Source organism: Tachysurus fulvidraco, chromosome 20 (assembly GCF_022655615.1).
Source record: "Tachysurus fulvidraco isolate hzauxx_2018 chromosome 20, HZAU_PFXX_2.0, whole genome shotgun sequence".
Taxonomy (NCBI): Eukaryota; Metazoa; Chordata; class Actinopteri; order Siluriformes; family Bagridae; genus Tachysurus; species Tachysurus fulvidraco.
The window spans coordinates 21,055,172-21,068,970 of NC_062537.1; the positions used below are offsets into that span (position 1 = coordinate 21,055,172).

Consider the following 13,799-nt stretch of genomic DNA (forward strand, 5'->3'; position numbering starts at 1 on the left):
AGAGAGTGCACGAGAGAGAGAGAGTGAGAAAGAGAGCGAGAGAGAGAGAGAGAGAAAGAGAGAGACAGAGAGAGACAGAGAGAGAGAAAGAGAGATAGAAAGAGAGACACAGAGAGAGAGAAAGAGAGATAGAAAGAGAGACAGAGAGAGAAAGAGAAAGAGAGAGAGAGAGAGAGAGAGAGAGAGAGAGAGAGAGAGAATCATTGCACAGAGATATCACAAAAGGTTAGAAAGGAGAGATCTTCTGCCCTTTGACAAAATAAATGCCAATCCACCAACATTTTCAAACTGCCTTACACACACACAGGAGAGCAAGAGATGATGTAAAATCACACACACACACACACACACACACACACACACACACACACACACGTGTGTGTGTGTGTGTGTGTGTGTGTGTGTGTGTGTGTGTGTGTGTGTGTGTGTGTGTGTGTGTGTGTGTGTGTGTGTGTCATCGTCAATGAACCGACTGTACACGTAATCGTGGTCCAATTATCCTACACACAGTCTGTCGGCTCTCGTGTTGGGTTGAGTTTGAAGACGTGAAACAATTAAGTTTGACACTCACAAAAAAAGAGAAGGAGTAGAGGAAGGGGGGGTGAATACTTCAGAATATTTATTATTAGTGTTTAGTGTTAAGGGAAATGAGCTGGGTGTGTCTCCTGTTTTACTACGTACAGTTTCTAATCTAATCTAATCTAATCCATACAGACTAATCTAATCCAAAACACAAGTTACAAATTGTTATTCTTGTAGTGTTCGTAAAAACAGTCAGCATTATCTCTCAGCTCTGCATCATCACCTGCCACATTATCAGATCTACACAAGTGTCAGAACAGTAAAAGTAGGAACAGAAACCCACCCCTGACCCCCCCTCCCCCTCCCCCCCTTCCCCCAGTGCTCAACAGTCCTGTGTTTATAAATGCTTTCCATCAAGCTGTCCTGTTAGCATACACAGTCCTGGCACCGGGGCATCAGGGGTGGGGGGGTTGGGGGTTTATGAACACCACAAAGCACAGACACACATGGAATGAGAGGGTGTCATGAAGAAATAGACTGAAGGACAATTGCAGGAAGAGACGAATGGTTGGAAATTTTGTAATGGAACTGTAAGAGAAAACAGACATGGGGAGAGAGAGAGGGAGGCAGGAAGAGAGAGAGAGAGAGAGAGAGAGAGAGAGGGAGGGAGGGAGAGTGAGGGAGAGAGAGGAAGAAGGTGGGGGAGAGAGAGAGGAAGAAGGAGGGAGAGAGAGGAAGAGAGAGAGAGGGAGATGGAGGGAGAGAGAGAGGGAGAGGGGGGGAGAGGGGGGAGGGGGAGAGAGAGAAAGAGACGGAGGGAGAGAGAGAGAGGGAGGGAGAAAGAGAGAGATAGAGAGAGAGGGAGAGAAAGAGAGGGAGGGAGGGAGAAAGAGAGAAAGAGGGAGGGAGAGAGAGCGCACTATGGCTGACTTCAGCAGGATGAATATTTCACATGGAGGCCATGAACAGGAACTCAGCAGCTTTTTCCTCTGCATTCTGCACTAAACCCATCCGACTAAACTAACAGCACACATGCAGGATTAATGCTTACTCGAGCCGAACGATTATTTTCTCTACAAGACGGATGAGAAACAGAGACGGGACACGAGAATGAGACACGACAAGAACGAGACACGAGATGCCAGTCACTGGATTCTCAAGGACACTGCAGCAGGTTTGTGGTACAGGGAGATGAGCAGGCAGGAATATGAGGAGAAAAGTGAAAACACCCTCACATGGGCTGTAAGTGTGAGCGAGTGCAGAGACAGCTCGGTCTCCTCTGTCCTCAGTGCAGAACTGGTCTTATTCCCTGTAAAAAAAAAAGTGAATCTCTCCCTCTCTCTGTGTCCTCAGTAATGTGTATCGTGACATCTGATCATGATCTACAGATTATCTTTATCATCACCTGGATTTAAGGCTCTCAGTCTAGTTACAATGTTGGAGGGGATTCAGAAAACTAAATTATTCAGCTGTCCACTGATCAAGTCAGTGAGGAGGAGGAGCAGTGAGGAGGAGTGGGTCAGTGAGGAGGAGGGGGGGTCAGTGAGCAGGAGTGGCGCAGGGCAGTTAGGAGAAGGAGCGAGTCAGTGAGGAGGAGGAGCAGTGAGGAGGAGCGGGTCAGTGAGGAGGAGCGGCACAGTGCCGTGAGGAGGAGGAGCAGTGAGGAGGAGCGGGTCAGTGAGGGTTAGCGGCGCAGTACCGTGAGGAGGAGGAGGAGCAGTGAGGATGAGCAGCGCAGGGCAGTGAGGAGGAGGAGGAGGAGCAGTGAGGAGGCACAGTGCCATGAGGAGGAGCACTAAAGATGAGTGGCAAAGGACAGTGAGGAGAAGAAGCAGTGATTAGGCACAGGGCAGTGAGGAGGAGGAGCAGTGAGAAGGCGCAGGGCAGTGAGGAGTAGCAGCGCAGTGCCATGAGAAGGAGGAGCTGTGAGGAGCAGGAGCAGTGAGGAGGAGCGGTGCAGGGCAGTGAGGAGGAGCGGTGCAGGGCAGTGAGGAGGAGGAGCAGTGAGGAGCAGGAGCAGGCAGGAGCAGTGAGGAGCAGGAGCAGGGAGGATGAGCGGAGCAGGGCAGTGAGGAGCAGGAGCAGTGAGGAGGAGGAGCAGTGAGGAGGAGTGGCGCAGGTCAGTGAGGAGGAGGAGCAGTGAGGACCAGGAGCAGTGAGGACCAGGAGCAGTGAGGAGGAGTGGCGCAGGTCAGTGAGGAGGAGGAGCAGTGAGGAGGAGCAGTGAGGAGGAGTGGCGCAGGGTAGTGAGGAGGAGGAGCAGTGAGGACCAGGAGCAGTGAGGACCAGGAGCAGTGAGGAGGAGTGGCGCAGGTCAGTGAGGAGGAGGAGCAGTGAGGAGGAGGAGCAGTGAGGACCAGGAGCAGTGAGGACCAGGAGCAGTGAGGAGGAGTGGCGCAGGTCAGTGAGGAGGAGCAGTGAGGAGGAGCAGTGAGGAGGAGTGGCGCAGGGTAGTGAGGAGGAGGAGCAGTGAGGAGGAGGAGCAGTGAGGACCAGGAGCAGTGAGGACCAGGAGCAGTGAGGACCAGGAGCAGTGAGGAGGAGTGGCGCAGGTCAGTGAGGAGGAGGAGCAGTGAGGAGGAGCAGTGAGGAGGAGTGGCGCAGGGTAGTGAGGAGGAGGAGCAGTGAGGAGGAGGAGCGGCGCAGGGCAGTGAGGAGGAGGAGGAGCAGTGAGGAAGAGGAGCAGGTTTTGTATTGGCATGAGGTATTGGCATGTGGCAATTCCTACATGCCACAGGATAGAAAATGAAACCAGCCTCTGTAACTAATCCTAATCCTGACCTGAATGTTAGAGGATGATGCCACCATGACATACAGGACATAACGCTGTAAAGACTGCTGTGAGATTCTAAGGTTTGATTCAAATTATTGTAAAAAAAAATAGATCTACAGTGTGCATGTTTGTGTGTTTGTGTGTGTGTGTGTGTGTGTGTGTGTGTGTGTGTATAAATATCCCTGATCCTGACGTGGTTGGAGTTATCATGACGGCTTTGCTAAAGCTTTTTAAAGCCCGCGTGTGACCCGAGAGCCGGCGCAGCCTCGTCGTGATCTGTGCCGTCTCCTCCTCCACCCCCACAGCGTTGGCACGAAAACAGCGGCAGCGTTCAATGGATTCTGCAGAACTCGGGCAGATGTAATAGTTTCGCTCGGCCCTTCACAAGCCGTCTAATAATCTCTCTCAAACTAGCGCCTCAATATTACACTTACATACATACATCATCATCATCATCATCATCATCCATTCTCCTGTGTGTTTAAACCTTCAATCCCTTCACCAGATTAGTTTGTGGACCATGACACATCCATGCTTTCTTTGTCCTCCTGAATGCAACAATACATTTTTAAAAAACAAGATCTCCTACATTGAAAACAAACACTAATCTGGAAAAATAGATAGACAGACAGACAGACAGACAGACAGACAGACAGACAGACAGACAGACAGACAGACAGACAGACAGACAGACAGACAGACAGACAGATAGATAGATAGATAGATAGATAGGGTTATGGGGTGACTTTTTCTCACTATGACATTAAACAATATACGAATCTTCAGAGTTTAAGTAATGATTAAAAAATGATCACAAACAGATTGAGAGAGAAAAAGAGCGACCTACACTTTGTCCGTGTCGTCGTCGTTGTTTCGCTTCCTAACAGAGGGACACGACCTGAAACAGACAGACATTAACACGTTTACATTCAGCATTCGCACGCAGCATTCGCACGTAACGAGCCTCGGCTAGAACGCCGGATACAAAGAGATTTATTGCTCCAATGAGCATTCACAAGATATCTGTTACTCAGGAAAACCGATAACACACACACACACACACACACACACACACGCCTGACTCACTGTGTTAAATTATGCACACTAGTTCACATCTCATTAGTTAATTAGTTACTAATACAAGTTACTGCGCTTTTACATTTGCATCACCTCAAGACACCACAATAGGTTCGAGTCGAAGTGATCCTGCACTTTCACAGTATTTTGCTGCTGTATGCGAGCGCTGCCTTTTATGCCTTTTTGTGGGCATCACCACATGTGCCATGTACTGTAGGGTTGCAATGGGCCGGAAACTTTCCGGTAAATTTCCAGAAACTTTCCACGGGAACTTAATCTGGGGAATTTTGGAAATATTCCAAATTGGAAACTTTATAAATTCGGGGCACAGAAGCCTTTATTATCGCCACATATACAATACAGCTCAGTGGAATTCTTTTCTTCACATACCCCAACTAAGGAAGTTGGGGGCAGAGTGCAGGGGCAGCAGCTATGATACAGCGTCCCTGGAGCAGGGAGGGTTGAGGGCCTTGCTCAAGGGCCCAACAGTGGCAGCTTGGATGTGCTGGGCCTTGAACCCCCGATCCTCCGATCAGCAACCCAGAGTCTTAACCAGCTGAGCCACAACTGCCCCAAATGCCCCTTTATAGTAATTTAATGGAAATTAAGGGAATTTACAGGAATTTATGGGAATTATTTATAAATATAGGGAACTTTATATAAACTATATCATATTAAACATTTTGTTTGGTCATAACACTCCTAATTTACTGCTTATTAAGAGTTAGTAAGGTAGTTATTAAGTTTAGCTATTGGATACAGTTAAGAATGTAGAATACGGTAATGCAGAATAAGGCATTATTATATGTGCTTAATAAGCACTAATAAACAGCCAATATTCTATTAATATTCATGCTAATAAGCAACTAGTTAAATGACCCTAAAATAAAGTGTTACTGTGCATCTTATTGAAGAATGCAAGTACCTGCAGGGGGTTTGGCCTCAATGGCCTTCCAGTAAGCAGTGTGCTGTGTGCAAGTGACCGGGGAACTCAGGGTACAAATTCAACTTAAATTGCATTAAATCTTGTTGTTTTAAACAAAATTATGCCTTTTTAATAACAAATATATTTTAACTACATTTAAGTTCCTTGTTATAGGCAACTCTGCATTTTTTTTTTTAAATTCCCAGTTAATTCCCACATTCATTTATTCATTCATTCATCTTCTACCGCTTATCCGAACTTCTCGGGTCACGGGGAGCCTGTGCCTATCTCAGGCGTCATCGGGCATCGAGGCAGGATACACCCTGGACGGAGTGCCAACCCATCACAGGGCACACACACACTCTAATTCAATCACACACACACACACTACGGAGAATTTTCCAGAGATGCCAATCAACCTACCATGCATGTCTTTGGACCGGGGGAGGAAACCGGAGTACCCGGAGGAAACCCCCGAGGCACGGGGAGAACATGCAAACTCCACACACACAAGGTGGAGGCGGGAATCGAACCCCCAACCCTGGAGGTGTGAGGTGAACGTGCTAACCACTAAGCCACCGTGTGCCCCCCTAATTCCGATTTTCCCGTTAATTCCCATGGAAAGTTTCCAGCCTTGAAAATTCCCGGAGTTTTGCAACCCTAGTGCCGTGTAAGCTCCTGGTCATTTCGATCATTCATCAACACACACACATACAAGAACCAAGAAAAGCAAATATTTTGTTGTGGAAATTTTCAGTTTGGTTTTTACACAAATATAAAATGCATTGACACATAAATCATTTTAATAAGTGATCCAGAAGAGCTGTTTATCTTTTAATCAATTTATATACAGTTTTATTGCCGTCATCAGAACACTACGACAAAAATACACGAGCGTTCTCTTTCTTTTGTAGAATTTACAGAACGTTCGTCATCAACCACAGCTGAAAAACATGTACACAGAGTCTGTCCAATATGTTTGGTATGAAGTCCAAATGAAGCAGGAGGACGCAGATGGAGTAACAGAACGTTAACGGCTCATAACCTGGATGGGAATGATTGAGGAACGGGACCTGGACTCGGTGGAAGGACGGTTAAGGGAGATGTGGAGTGATTAAAAACACAGCTGGTGAGCGACTGAGTCAGTGGACAATGTAGCTGGTGTGTGTGTGTGTGTTTTGTGTGTGTGTGTGTGTGTGTGTGTGTGACTGTGTGAAAGAAAGCTGTGTGCTCATTTAACATTTTATATTAGTCATGCTGCTGACGATCTAAAAGCGCACGTGTATTGCTCCGTTGTTGACAGGCAAACAGTTACATACAGTATTAACACTTCACAATACACACTCTTACACACAGCCCTTACACACAGTCTCTTTTCTCATCCAGAGCCGCATGCAGAAGAGCTCTGGAGTCTCGATCAGAAACACACCGCCGCGTCAGAAACCGAGAGCTCCATCCAGACCATTTAAAGAATACCGTTGTTGTTTTTATCGGCTTCAATTAAACGATCGTTTAAAAATAGATTTTAGAAAACGAAGGCGTTCCGACGCAAAACCGTAAATTGAAACAATTAAAAGTCGGCGTTCGATTAAGATGAGAGAAAAAGAGAGAGAGAGCAGGAGGAAAGCTGTCAAGTGACAAACACCTCACAGGCTGTTAGGAACGTTCACTCGTATTTATTAACATTTATTATCAATTACTATTCTTTTTTATTTTTACTTTCTTAAAAGAGAGTCGAAATTACTACTACTTCTGTTTTTCAGTCTTTACTCTGACCTTATATGGAGTTTTGTGGGCGTCAATACGTGCAAATCAGCTGTGTGAGAAACATGCTTGTGATCAACATTAGCATGCTTTAGTATTGCTAATCAATAAGTTCTTAATAAAGATTTACATAAAGAAACATTTTTGAATCCTGACCATGGGATTAGGACAAAGCAGGAGTCACAAGCAGGAAAGTCGTCCGTATCTTCTTCCTGACTCGAGCGAACACTCATCTGGTTAAAAACGCACCATCTGTGCTTCGTTCATTCGACATTTCAGCTCCACGCACCAGCCACAGCTCGACTCATTACCGCAGATCTCTCACACACTTCTGAACAGGTTTCACCGATAATTAATTTCTCGTCTACTTATCCTCCGAAGTGACGGAATTGACCGGGCTGGCCGGATGCCAAGGATTCGGCGCTGGTGTTTAGATGAGCTCCTGACTGATGATAAATAAATAAGGCTGAGAAAATGGATTTATGTGACAGCGCTGCATCTCTAATCTTTGCAATATGGAAATGAATTTGCGCGACCGCACCTGCGTTCTCCAGCCGAACGCCTCGTTTTATCGTTCGGAGACGACAGAATACGGAACGAGGAAAGAGGGAAAAGTAAAGCGAACGATCAGAGAAGAGAAGAGAGTCGGTATCGTTGTCTAGCTGAGTGAAGCGTAAACATTTATTCATCTTACAGGATGCAAACTTAAAAGAATCGCTGAACACTGAAGATAAAAGCATCGAGGGATGTAAAAGATGCTCTGCCTTATTGATCGAGATCTATACATCGATCACACAGCACTAAAACATACACTATACCAGTGCTGTGATCAATAAGATTCTGCTTTAGAACTACAGCTCGAACAGACGATATTTTATGGGATAAAAACCATCACAGCGATCAATAATAAAGTAGAAAGTTATTTTACTCATGTTTAGTTGTCATTTTTTTCCCCCTGTGGTGTTAACTGCCCTGTTCTGTACACATACAGGGTGATTTTACTCTCGTGGGCTCAGAATTCAAACCCATTTTCTAAGAAAAAAAAAACTTTGTCTTTTGACAACCTTACACTGAAAAAGAAAAGGAAAGAAAGCAGAGAAACAAAGAAAAAAACAATCAACAAAGAGAGAGGAATGTTTTTTTAACAATATTTCCAGTTAATATTCATCATGAGCGCTTCCTCCTCCTACACACTAGGTGGCAGCGAACAAGTGGGAACTGAACTGCCTCAAAGCATTCTTACGTAAAAGTACAAAAACACGATACGAACATGATGTAATAGCATGATGTAAGGATGATGTATATCCACAAAGTAAGGACTGAGAGACTGGGAGTTAAACGGAGCCAAAACGCGGACCGGTTCGGAACGACCGGTCTGGGAAAAGGCGCGTGTGCAGATCTTAGACAAGACACACACTTTCTCATACACACACACCCAATAAATAGCTGTAATGTAAAGCCCATGGCTAAAAGACAGTCATCTGGTCATAATGATAAGGAGCAATTCTGATCTCTCACCGATCTAATCTCGTCTGTGGGAGTCCAAGTTTCCTGCATGTTTGTTGATAGATAGATAGATAGATAGATAGATAGATAGATAGATAGATAGATAGATAGATAGATAGATAGATAGATAGATAGATAGATAGATAGATAGATAGATAGATAGATAGATAGATAGATAGATAGATAGATTAGATAATTGTACAGAAAAGGGGAAGAAAGAGAAAAATACTAGAATTGCAGTTAAAAGGGAGGTAAGTAAGAAAGAAACCTCCCTCTGTGTGTTTATTAGGACTTCAGTGATGACTGACTGAGTGAGGAAAATCCCCAATTAACACCAGAAGCTTCAACCCCAGATGTGATTTTCGGCAGACAGCAAATAAACAATGAAAGAGGAACTGTTCAAAAGTGTGTTAAAAAATGATAAATCATGTGATCTCCAGGATCTCGCTTTCTCTCTAAAACACATGTTACTGCAGACTGGAGACTCCTTCCATAAACGTTAAACATCTCAGAAGAAACATCACGTTACCGGTCAACAAGTACATCACATCTAAAGCTTTATTAACCTGATTAAATCATCCTCTGTACCAGATCCTGTGAATCAGATGTTACGCTAGAAACCGTACAGAATCTGTTATAGAAGAAAAACTTACACTTTCTGTTTAATCAGAATCGAGCATCCAGCCGCGCTGCGGTATAAAATGTGACCAGACGTCCATACAGTATTTAGGGAAATGTGCTACAATACAGTTCTGGAGAAGGCCACAGGTTCATTTGTGTGTGAGGATGATGAAATAAGAAAAGAAAACAGATACTGACAAACTGATTGGCTAATCTGTTAGCTCATATAAGCCCCAGATATGTAGATATATAAAGATATGTATTGTGATAGACACGTGATCGATATCAAGAAAAATGTGTTCGATAAAACGTTCTATATTTTTTATTCGTCGTCGGAAGAAAACAGAGGTTGCGTAGCAGCCGTGTGCCTTACGATAACTGTACAAGCTGAAAGGTTGTAAGGAGAAAAGTATGTGAAGTGTTTTTAACACCTGTAAACTTGTTTCGCTGAGCTCCACACACCCTGTGCTAAATAAAGCCATAATCTTGAGGAACACGTTGCTATTTCTAAGGGAGGTGCAGATGTGGGCTGTGAAGGTGCACATGTGGGCTGTGAAGGTGCAGATGTGGGCTGTGAAGACTATGAGATGTTCGTTACTCGCTGCTTCAGTAATGATCAAAATATTCAGAGCAGTTCAACACTTACAGACTTGCTAATGAGAAAAACATTTGTGTCCTCCTGGGATGTAACAGGCCTGTATGGCGCGCTGGGGCTGGACACCGGCCACGTCAGTGCAGGGTGAAAACGTCCCCGACTGCAAGCTGAATGTGTAATTGAGGAGCAGGAGGACAGTTGGCGTATTCAGGGCCGTTCTCCTGTTATCAGGGCTTTCACCCCGAATTTGCTTCACTGTTCCCTGCCCGTCTTTATGCTCTGAGTAACTGGAGTAAACAGACTCGACGTTCATTTACGAGAGCTGAAGTAAAGCTGTTCTGAAAAGGGTAAAATTATCCGGCGCCTCTGGAGAGTGAAACCTTTTACACAGCTAAAGACATCAACATCCCAGCGTTTAGACTGGTCTTTGGTCTTGATTATACCAGCAGAGCTAAGACATTTGTCCTTATCAGAAAGTGCTAGAACAGGAGAGAGAGAAAGACAGAGAGAGACAGAGAGAGAGAGAGAGAGAAAGAGAGAGAGAGAAAGAGAGGGACAGAGAGACATAGAGAGGGGGGGCAGAGAGACAGAGAGAGAAAGAGAGAGAGAAAAAAAGAGAGAGAGAGAGAGAGAGAGAGAGAGAGAGAGGGAGAGAGAGAGAGAGGGAGAGAGAGAGGGAGAGAGGGACAGAGAGAGAGAGATAGAGAGAGGGACAGAGAGACATAGAGAGAGGGGACGGGCAGAGAGACAGAGAGAGAGAGAGGGACAGAGAGAGAGAGAAAGAGAGAGAAAAAAGAGAGAGAGAAAGAGAGGGACATAGAGACATAGAGAGAGGGGGGCAGAGAGACAGAGAGAGAGAAAGAGAGAGAGAGAGAAAGAGAGAGAAAGAGAGAGAAAAAAGAGAGAGAGAGAGAAAGAGAGGGACATAGAGACATAGAGAGAGGGGGCAGAGAGAGAGAGAGAGAGACAAAGAGAGAGGGGGGGGCAGAGAGAGAGAGAGAGAGAGAGAGAGAGAGAGAGAGAGTGGGGGCAGAGAGAGAGGGGGGGGCAGAGAGAGGGGGGCAGAGAGACAGAGAGAGAGAGAGAGAGAGAGCGAGAGAGAGAGAGGGGGGGAGGCAGAGAGAGGGGGGCAGAGAGACAGAGAGAGAGAGAGAGAGACAGAGAGGGGGGGCAGAGAGAGGGGGGGGAGAGAGAGAGAGAGAGGGAGAGAGAGAGAGAGGAAAAACTGTTTAAAGCACTATTCCGGGTGCATTCATTTAGCAGCAGCATCTTCTCACATCTTCTCAGTGACAAAACTCTCACCATAACAGGAGCAGTGAGTTTTTAGCAGGCTGGATTTCCTATAAATCCAGATGTTTGTACCACATCCCACATCCCAAAGTAGAAGGTCTGTCATTTTCTCAGGTTCTGTATCGTTTAAAAAGTCACAATTCTAACAAAGCAAAATTAGAAAACATTTGCAGCCTGGAGAGAAATGATTTATGGTTTATTTACAATATCAGGTTTGCATATATTAATTAATTTGGTTCATGCATCGTGTAACAACTTATAAACTCAATCTGTGTTTACTTATTTATCTCATGAACATGCAAAGTGCGCTTATAACGACCCGATAGACACAGAGGAGACGGGAAACGCTGCGGAGAGATTAGCTGAAGTGTTTGCTTTAAACAAAGGCTTAACTTCTCTTCAGCTCCTCATGAATCGAGCTAAACACTACGACAGTGAACCGATCACAGCGAGTCAGGAGGAGAGTGTATTCCAGTCACTTTCTCACAAAGAGCCTTCTGTAAACCTCTAACAAACAGGACCTACAGATCGCCATAAAACTCAGACCCCGCCTGCCGCCTCGCCAACCCGAGGCTGACTCCGGAACCGTCTCATCGTTCTCCGCCCATTTGTGTCACCTTAGACCTAAATATTTACCTTAGACACTCATGCATGGCAGGTCAGAAAATATCTATCTATAGCCAAGAAAGTAACTCGGGAGATTTTGTGAATTAAAGTGGGTCAGTTTGGCAGAAGCGCTGCAGGAATATAATAACAGGGCCAGAGTAAGACTCGTGTGTGTCTTCCAAACACTTTCTATATCAACTTGGACTTCTGTCAGAACTGCTGGTAGTTTTGGTATTTTTACTTGTGCGTGTCTTGGAAACCAGTCTCACTTTAATATTGTACTGATCTCAAGCACGAGTTAGTAAAAATAATATACAGGTTCAGGGTTTCCCGCAGAAAATTTGTTAGTTAAGGCGTTAGGGTTCTGCGGGTGGGCGGGGCTAACGGCGGGGCGGTGCTTCTTTGTGAGATAGACCACAGACTCTGTACTACATTTAACAATTATTTCTTTAACACTAAATATAAAATTTAAATAACATATAATAATAAATAAGAAAGTGCAAAACAACATTCAAAATTTTGCGGACAGGCGTTTCATCAACCGGCTAGTTATCCTAAAGACAGTGACGGACCACGTCTTTCTCTCATCCCGGCCGTGTGGCTCGCGTGCGCACTCGCGGTGTGAAGCGCTTCTGCGCTATTCTCCGAGATGCACTTGACTGCCTTTTGTGCAGCGGAATATTTATTTTTTTTTGGATGACCTAGTTAAGGTGGTAGGGCTTCCAGGCTTAGGCGGGCCACCTTAACTGAAAAGCGCTGCTTTTTTCGGCTTTTCCCTTCAGCGGTCGCCACGGCGAATCATCTCTCTCCACCTATCCCTATCTCCTGCATCCTCAACACTTGCACCCACTAGCTTCATATCCTCATTAATTACATCCATATACCTCCTCTTTGGCCTTCCTCTTTGCCTCCTGCCTGGCAGCTCCATGTCCAACATTCTCCTACCGATATACTCACTCTCCCTCCTCTGAACATGTCCAAACCATCTTAATCTGGCCTCCCTAACTTTGTCCCCCAAACGTCCAACATGAGCTGTCCCTCTGATGTACCCGTTCCTAATCCTGTCCAATCTTGCCACTCCAAAAGAGAACCTCAACATCTTCAGCTCGGCTACGTCTAGCTCTGACTCGTGTCTCTTCTTTAGTGACACTGTCTCTAAACCGTACAGCATGGCCGGTCTCACCACGGTCCTGTACACCTTCCCCTTCATTCTCCCCTTCAGCACTCCTGACACCTTTCTCCACCCATGTTCTTTTTCACCATCACAAAGCGCTGCTTACACGGTCTAGCAAGGCAACGTCGTGAAGATAATAACCGATTTCCTGAGTGCTTGATTTGTCAAGAGCTTTTATCTTATAGGGACATAGAAGCTAACTTGAGACCGTTTTGAAGTCCAATCTGTGCATGCAAATATTTCAGAAATGAGGCTTCTTGTACTTGACATTGATTACAAAACACAGTGTAAAAATAAAACCTTTTGTGTGAAGATGAACAGAAAATCTCAGTCTTCTGCTCAGAGACAGAACCTCCTCAGAGCCAGGAAGATGATTGAAAGAGAGAAGTACGAGTGGCCTCTTTTTACTCAAACCATCACTCGCACCTCGATCTGGGCCACAGCCCATTTCCCCTCACTCGCACTACTGCGGTCGCCATGGAAACGGGTCTTAAGGGAACAGTGAGATGAGAGACAACACTGAAAAGCAGTGATGTGTGTGTGTGTGTGTGTGTGTCTGTGTGTGTGTGTGAGTGTGTGGGTGAGGTCCCTGGATAGTCCCAGGATCTCTGCTGCACAAAAAAGGTGTGTCTAATCAACTGCTGAAAGACGTGTCAAACACACACGTCAAACACGCACGTCAAACACACACGTCAAACACACACACACACACGACACACAGAGCAAAGAGCATGTGACTCTCATTGGTTTCAATTAAGAGGTTATAATGTGACAGTGTGGCCTGAGTGACAAAAGTGTGTAAAATATGTGCAGTGTTTTGTAAAGAGAAATAAACCTGAGCTAGACTGAGATACGTCTGTAATATAAATCACAAACCTGATACAGTAACATTGTGTGGAATATAAAACCTGCAGAAAGATGAAAAAGTCGCTGATTTTTCCTCTTT

General features: G+C 45.3%; 1 protein-coding gene across 6 annotated transcripts in view; it reads right to left on the reverse strand.

The window, feature by feature from the left end:
- LOC113634885 (spermatid perinuclear RNA binding protein) overlaps positions 1-13,799 on the reverse strand; it is an 84,738-nt gene that overhangs the window by 52,517 nt on the left and 18,422 nt on the right. For 4 of the 6 annotated variants that reach the window (XM_047804682.1, XM_047804681.1, XM_047804687.1 and 1 more), the window contains exon 2: positions 4,143-4,193. The exons of the other annotated variants lie outside the window; for them this stretch is intronic. The gene's annotated coding sequence lies outside the window, so the exon portion shown is untranslated. The remainder of the gene's footprint in view (positions 1-4,142; positions 4,194-13,799) is intronic. 6 annotated transcript variants of the gene reach the window in all.